Below are 8308 nucleotides of genomic sequence, written 5' to 3'. Positions count from 1 at the left end.
CATTTTCCATTTTTATTCAGACAGATGATTTAATTTGAAAAGACCAAATTGCATTTCTCATAGATCGCTTATAAATTAGATCACAGAATTCAGAAAACAGCTCTGATGGCCGTATGCAGCTCATTGGTAACTAAGAAGCTCACACTTTTTTTTTTTTTTATAAGTCCCTTTTACAGTAAGGATTACAAATTTGGTTCTCCTGTGTTCACCCATGCACTTTGTCTTGTGTGTGCTTTTTAAGACATCAGTAAGTAAGTACACACTTTCATTTTCCCGACAAAATGGAGCACTGGAGCAAGTGAACCAATATGGGTGTTTGAAGAGACACTGGGTAACTTTAAAGACAGAATAAATTTCAAACCTCTGCAAAAAACAGGTCTCGTGTTTACTCTGAAAGCTTCAGAAGTGTGAACAAGCCTGGAGATATCATGGTCTAATGGGTTAATACCTGTCAATCACTGACATATGCCTCACTTTCATTGCCTCACTTTCATTGTGAAACAAAATATGCTCATTTAAATCCCGTTTTATATGACTTTCACAAAAAGCTAAGCAGGTATAGACTATAATTACATTTCTGTAACTATTATACAGGAGAGCTGTAAATTGTTCTGGCAAGCCTTCCATTAAAAACTAATTTGAAGCTGATAGATGTTTTTTCTCTCTCGATATTTTGAAATTGGCTGACACTAGTTTCAACTTTTTCATTATTACAGACCATGCACATAGCAACAGATGAAATCATTGCCCAGATAGGGTCATCTGACTTATGCTGTGTGGATATTTCAGCTATATTACCCAAAAGCTACTGGTGTTTAAAAAAAAAAAAAAAAAAAAAAAAAAAAAGTTTGATTTATCTAATCCTAAAATCCTGACAGAATCCAGTCAATGTTTTCAGGTTTTCCCTCAAAAAAATCATTGATTCTTTAGCCAAAATGTATGGACATGAGTGAACAGAAATTGAGCCCAAACAGCACCAGGTTTTGATATATCAATCTACCCTGTGCCATAGAGAAAATTATTTTATACTGTTTAGGATCAGTTACTGGTAGTGACGCCGGAATGGCCAGTTTTTCGCATTGCCCTCACTAGATGTTTCCAAGGAAATTCCCATGGTTAAATCTCAATGGGATTTTCTTCAAATTTTTTGCCAGTTCCTACTTGGTCAAAATTATGCACTGAAAACGATCAGAGGGTTTAATGAAACATGTCTATAGTAAGAGCATAAGCACTGTAGCTATTAGTAATAGTAGTATTTAAAGTAAAGTTTATACGGTATCTTTGGATCATAGTTAACAAAACACAATTTCTGTGTGGTTTCATTTAGTGCTTAACATTTTAATTATATTTTTTTTCTTTTAATTCTGTTTGCTTTCTGATTTCTTAGTAGAAGGTGGTACCCATAGATCTATAAAAGGTATATTGCTCACGTGAAGTTCACAGTGAGAAAGAACCAGTTATCAGAGGCTTTATCAAAACTTTCCACAGATTTCCTCTAAAGACTGAAGTCCTCTTAGAGCAAAGATTGAAATAGCATGAAGCTGGGTGGTTGGGGCTTTTTTGATGAAGGTACAGAAGCACTTTTTTCTAAAGTCTCCTAAAACTGCCTTTGTAAAGATCTCCTCCATGCTATTACCAAAAAAAAACTTTCCAAATCTAATTCCTAAACTAAATTTGAAAACCTAACAGTCTTGAGATACTTTCTCAATTCCTACTTGTTTTTTCCAAGACAGCAACAGGAAATTCCCTAGTAAATAATGAACAATTTGAATTCAGACAGATTAACGTAAAGCCCTCATGACTGGCACTGCAGGGTGAAGTAGCAGACTGTAAACAGTGGAAAGTGGCTTAAAGTCATCTTTAAAGTCTTTGCTTTTTCTTGCATCCCTTTGAGTTCAAAGCCAAACTTAGGACTACAAGCTGTCTTCAGCATGGCTTAAGAATATTCATATAGTCAGTAATAGCTCCAAAAGTGTTTGGGAAACTGCTCTCCCTCCTTTGCTCTCTCTCTTTGTTCCAGGTTCTCTCTTTGCCATGATATGGCACTCGATTGTCTCCAAGGTTTGCAAACAGATCTGTGGCACGCTTCTGCATCAGTTCAGGCATGTCACTGTGACTTCATTTGCTGGGGCAAAGCTCTGGCACCCTCCATTCACCACCCTCTTCTTTTCAGCTTTGGGTTATATTTGGATTTCTGTTTCCTGTGTGGATGTGAAGTACAAATGTGGTTTCAAGATCATAATGCCCACGTAGGCGTGCTCCTTGCCTTCTTGGGTATGTGATTGGTCACCGACACACTGTAAGTCATCACACAATGCAAATTATAAATGGCAGAAGTGCTAGCCTAGCTGAGGGTGTTTCTATGCCAACTGTCCACCAGTTCAAAGGCCTTCTGCTGTAAGCCTGATAAATGGTGGGTCTCCATTCAGACAGATTTATTGCTCAGGGATAGATTTCCCCAGAAATCCGATAAGCATTTCAACCAGCTTGATCTCATTTAGTTCAAGGCACGCCAAAGGAAGGTGGATCCTTGGTTTGTCTATTCCTCTTTGTCGATCCTAACTCACGGTCTTTTTTAAAAATCAAAAGAATGACAAGCATTACTTCCGAATAGCTTGCCAAATAGCTATTTTGCATGATGCCCTATATTAAGAATCACTAATTTGCATTATAGTTTTATCTTGTTACAGTTATTTTATTTTGCCTACTCCTCATGTTGTTCAGCGATGCTGATCAACAATGCAGAAAAGCCTAAAGGAAAATATGTAGCTTCTGCATCAGGGTCTTCACTTTACAATACATTTCCATGGCACTTATTGCAGTGGAGATTTGATGTGACTGGCTTCTGGGAACAACTGGCAATATCAATATTAAATAATTATAATAACACACAACTTCCTCACTTGCTTCATTTCAATCATATGCTCAGTATAGTTCAAACATAACAGTTCATCATAAAGCAGTGTATATCTTCAGTCTGATTCGCTCTTATTTACACTAAAGTAAAACAGGAATACAGATGGCATAAGAGAATGAAAAAACTGAATATATTCTATTTTCTCTTTCAGTCCCTTTATTTCAAATTTTTTATGACAGCTTTCTTACAACAGGTGTTGAAAATCAGTTCAGGTTGCCTGAAATTTCTCACAATAAAAGCCTTACTTTTAATTGCACACAACTTTGCCAGGCATCAGCCATGATTTTTCATGCCAGATGTCTGACTTAGATTGAATATTGATTTTCTTTTCTTCAGCATTTCAGCAAAAACAATATTAGTTGCTTCCGAGATTTGCGTAAACACTGAATAAAACAGCAACAGAAATTGACTGGAGCTATATTTTAAATATATAAATCTGTACAAAAATGCCACCTATTCCCTTAGTGTTCTCTGTAGATAAGATTACCCATATTTCTGGTGCACTAATACTCTGCACTGCAGAAACACCTGGAGAAAATCACCAGTTTTGCTTTCCTTGCAGAGTTGGAATGAAGTATAATGTGTAAGGCCACATGATTAATAAGGAAGACAAACAGAAATACTGAAGGTTTATTCAGAGAGACAGGCATCTCTGGGAAAAAGTAGTGTTTGAACATGCAGTTAAAGACTATCATCAAAAGTACGTGGACAAGAGGACTGGATTAAGATTTCACACACAGTCTTAACTGCTTTTCTTATGTTTTTAAGTACTAAACTTTACAGTCTTTTCATTCTTTACTGAGTTTTTTTTACACTATAGACTGACAGAAACTATGGCACACGGTATTAAAAGTGTCGCATTTGCCACAGTAGGAAATAAAGAGCTGTTCCACTGACATTTTATCCACCTTCCTATCAAAAGAGTCACATCAGTAATCTACACTCTCTGGAATCCTGAAAGTTCAGTGCTGCAGCTGTAGCTCTATCTTCCTGCAGGGTAACCGGGGACTGCTAGTACCTATCAAATATATCTTCCAAAGGAGTTTTCATGCAGGTGGCTTTTCTGAGCTGTTGAGCAAATGGATGGATAATTTCTTTGGGGACTCCATGGTTAATAAAGAGACTGCAAAGGGAATCTAAGATGGATGCTATCCCAAAACCCACACACTGATTGAGAGGCCCTTTCTTTAGAATAATTCTACCATAAACCTTTCTGTAGCATCTGTCTCAGGAAGGCTTTTATTACAGGCCTTAAAATAAGCTGTAGTAAAAGCCTTCTTACTAAGTGAATGCTCATCAAAACCCTGTTGCTTTTTTTTAAGGAAGTTAGTGGGTTTTTTTAAATAACTCTGTAAACCAATCTTATAAAATGCGTAATTATACCATGCAAAACTTAAACATAGAAATCTACCAGAAAATAGAATTTTACCTCAAAGGTATATTTAGCCAGCTAGATATTGATTCTTTAGAGGTTTTACATCATGACTTAAACCTGTGGCTTCTCGAATACTGTGAATCACATTCCTTAATGTAGATATTGACTGGGGTAAGACTTCAGTTTCTGTTCGTCACATTTCCTATTGTTCAGACTCCTCTGAAAGACCAACCAGCAGGAAACATTAAGAAAAAGAAACTCGGTGGGAGTTTAGCCTGACTGGCCATAAACAAATGTTTTTCTTTTGATCAGCTCCAGGTGTTGTATTCAGGGCAACCTTTTTCTAGGTAAAGTCTCAGTGATGGACATAGGTTTAAAGCACAAAAATCTTTTCTGTTACCAAGAGAGAATTCAAATAACTATGTGTAGGCTCAAGAAACCTTTAGAAATACTGTAACAACTTTGCTTAAAAAAATGACTGATATTGTACATGAAAGCTAACTTCCATCGTTTCCACAAAACATTCCTCAATAGCTGTGTAAAGAAATTAAGGAGGAAAGAGTACCAGATATAGCTGCATACCAAGGACTGGTCAGAAAAATAAAAGCTCAAGTTAAGCCATCTAGTTTGGGGTGAAAAATTGTGTTCTGAAACAATCTGAATAAGGACCTGTACCTTTAGCCTTCTGCTCCTTGATAGGTATCCTGCCTCTGCACAAACCCTCCACAAAAATATTCAAAGGATTTGACTGCCACTGAAATAAACATTAATTTCGATATTTGGAAAATGGCCACAAAAAAAAAGAGGACTCAGGGACAGTTTCTGGTAGTGGATTAAATCTCAAGTGCGTTCAGCAACTTAGTTTGAATTGTTCCAGGTTTGCACCTTGGCTAATTAAAGCAATACCTGGTCCTTCATCAGTGTTTCACAAAGCCTACAAGGTAAAATTGAGAGCTGGATAGCCCAGTGCAGGATGAGCCCTTGGAAGCTTGCAGCCAGTAGGAGCGAGGATGTAGGGTTATTTGCAAAACTTTATTTACCAAGGTACCAGTATTCATCAGATTACTCTTTCATGCTTCATACTGATTGATCTAACTCAACCTAAAATGAAAAAGCAGTAAGAGATCTTCTGCCGACCCACCCTACCTGTCAACTTTGGACTGCCCCACTCTGGGGTTATCAAGTCTATTACTGTCACTGTTCAGAGCAAGACTTTCACAAGGGGCAGAGGCAACCCATGGTGACAGGCAGCCACAAACTACCAACAAGGACAGAAAAACTTGAACATCATTCAAGGTGAGTAAATGCAGGCTTCTGAGTCAACTTTCTTAAATACGAAAACAAAGTTTTAAGATATTTTTTAAACAGCATTTTTTCAAGCTACACTCTTTAAAAAAAAAAAAAAGGAAGATTATGTTGAAACAAACAATAATTGTTTTAGAATTGCCACAAACTGCCAATGGACTGCCTCTTTCCTGGAAAAGATTACTTCAGTTGTAAGCGTTTCGATAGCAGAAGTAATTATCTTTGGAAATGTGGTCAGGTCTAGTACAGAATCTGCCTTGCAGTTGCAGTTAGTATCTCTGGCACCATAGTGCATCTTTTCCCAAGGGCCACAAAATGTACTGGTACTCACTTGTGCACACCCTCAGGTATCATGAGAACTGAGCCTGTGGTTGATGGATGCTGTTGGGGTGCAGCTGACAGAATGCACACAGGGATCAGTGTAGCAGGGTCCTTTCCCACGACAAAGTACCAGAAAGCTACCTGAAATACCAATAGTGGATAAGCAAACAAAGGGATAGTAAATTATTAAATCAACTAATGCTCAAACCTCACCAAAATTATTGTCTCGGTCTTTGGAAGCTGCCTCCAGGTGAAGGTACCTTCAAAACCCTAAGCCCTTTCAGCTCAAGGGACCTATATCATAAACAAACACTGCAGGAGAGAAAGTATGATTCAACTTATTTGTGGTTAAGTAACTACGAGAGTAGATACACACGTAGGGTAAAACTTGGCCAGCACAGTTGATTCTTTGGGTGGAAGGTTGCAAACCAGTCCTGAGTATCAAGGAGATAAAACTTGTCAAAAGAGGCTAAACAAATAAAAATTAACAAATTTTCAGGATTCATAATGAAAAACAGGTGTTAATTAGGCCCACTAAGGACAACCAGAATTTATTATAGTCTTCAATGAAGACTGAAGTTGGGATTTAAGCTAAGAAAGTATTTATTTACTTATTGTCATTGGTTAGATTTTTTTTTAATTTGCTTAAGACAGACTTTGGCTGACACTTTTCCCCAGATTTTTCCATACTTTGTGTTGCCATGACTTCTTTCTCTGTATTAAGCTGGAGAAAAACAGAGTAAAATGTAATTAAAACTTTTTGTGGATTTAATTTAACATCCATTTTAGCATCCAAGTATTTTCTATCGCATTTTAATTGCTGTAACTTGTTTTTTTATTCCGAATTGAGACTCACTCAACATTGTTTCCAAGGTCTCTGACTTCTACTTCTTATCTATATCGTGTTTGCTTATGACAGGAATTCTGTTTAGAAGGCCCCTTGATGATTCCCTGTGTCTGAAATGTATCTCTGTTGCCTTTTACTGGGAGGAGGTTTTTACTGCAGACTCCCGAAGCAAACGTTGCGTCGCTAGCATCACTCAATGATCCACGAGATTGGCTGACAAAAATAGTAACATTTCTAACCTTTAATTCTTTGGCCACCTTTATTTGGGCTTCTTCATCCGAGCCCTGGGACTTGAAAGCAGTATTACGCAGGCAACTTATGAGTAGGCAATCATAATTTATTGCACATAATGTACATAATAAATGGCTGGGGCTAACATGCTACTTGGCGTGACATGCTCTGCAGCCCGTGAGCAGGCAGCCGAAGCCACTCTGCTGGCCAGGCAGTTGGCAAACAGGCAGGAAGGTCCCAGCCCTTGGGTCGTTCCTTGCAGTGGGCTGAGCTTTGCTGATTTGCCACCTTCCTCCGCTCCGTTTTTACACCTTCCCACATTGCGGTCTTCCTCTTGAGCCTAGGATGATTTTGTATTTTGTGCTTTAAACTAGTTCTCTTACCAATCTCAGTTCTGTACTCCTGCGGGCTTTTTATTTCTACTTTTCCATCCTTCCTGAGCCAATGGCCCACGTCACCTGCCTCTCGAGCTGACAGTGACTGCTACAGCTCGACATGATCTTCCCTTTGTGAAAACTGGGGCAAAGGCACATGTGGGTCTTCTTCGCACGCGTACCCTTACTCTCAGCAATTAGAGGCTCATTTTCAAGCATCACTTGGAGACAGAGAGCAAGGGAAAGCTGATATTACCATAGCTCTGCAGGTGAGGTTTAGAAGAGGCAAGGCAGAAAGGGAGACCCCCAAGAACTAGCTGTCCCGCAGCTGGGAAACGTGGCTGCACATTCAACCAGGTTTGGAAGGAAGCTGCAGGGAAAGATGGTGCTGACCTGCCCCCCGCAGCTGTGCCTTGGCTCAGTGCTTGCTTGGTGTTAGGCCCAAGGGTGGTGTGGGAAGGGTGCAAGGGAGGGCAACGACAGCACAGAGCTCAGCATCCCTCTCCCTATCTCTGCTTGCTCCCCTTCCTCCAGCCCTCTTTTCAGCATGTCGCTTTTGATCAGCTCTTTCTTTTCTTCCCCTTTGCCATTGGTTTGGCATGATCCTGTTCCTTCCTTTCTCCCCCTCGTTCCCTTTTCTTTTCTCACCCCAATTTTACTTCCTAACCCTGTTTCCCTGCCATGACACGACAATCACTCTCCCTTGAGTCATCCTTACTTCCCCCCCAACGTCCCCTAGCACTCTGACGTCTTTCCCCCTTCCTCCCCCCACCTCTGACGGACACGGTCCTCTCACCCCACTCAACCCTCCTCCTTTATAAAGGGATTTTCCTCTTTTTAATCCGCGAGCCCCCCATCGCAGCCTCAGCACCGCCGGCACCGCGGGGAAAGAGACGATCCTGCCTTCCTCCCGCCTCCTCCCAAGCGGGAAAACCCCG

The sequence above is a fragment of the Charadrius vociferus genome, unplaced genomic scaffold (genome assembly GCF_000708025.1).
Source record: "Charadrius vociferus isolate BGI_N301 unplaced genomic scaffold, ASM70802v2 scaffold92, whole genome shotgun sequence".
Taxonomy (NCBI): domain Eukaryota; kingdom Metazoa; phylum Chordata; class Aves; order Charadriiformes; family Charadriidae; genus Charadrius; species Charadrius vociferus.
Note: the sequence above shows the minus strand (reverse complement) of the source record.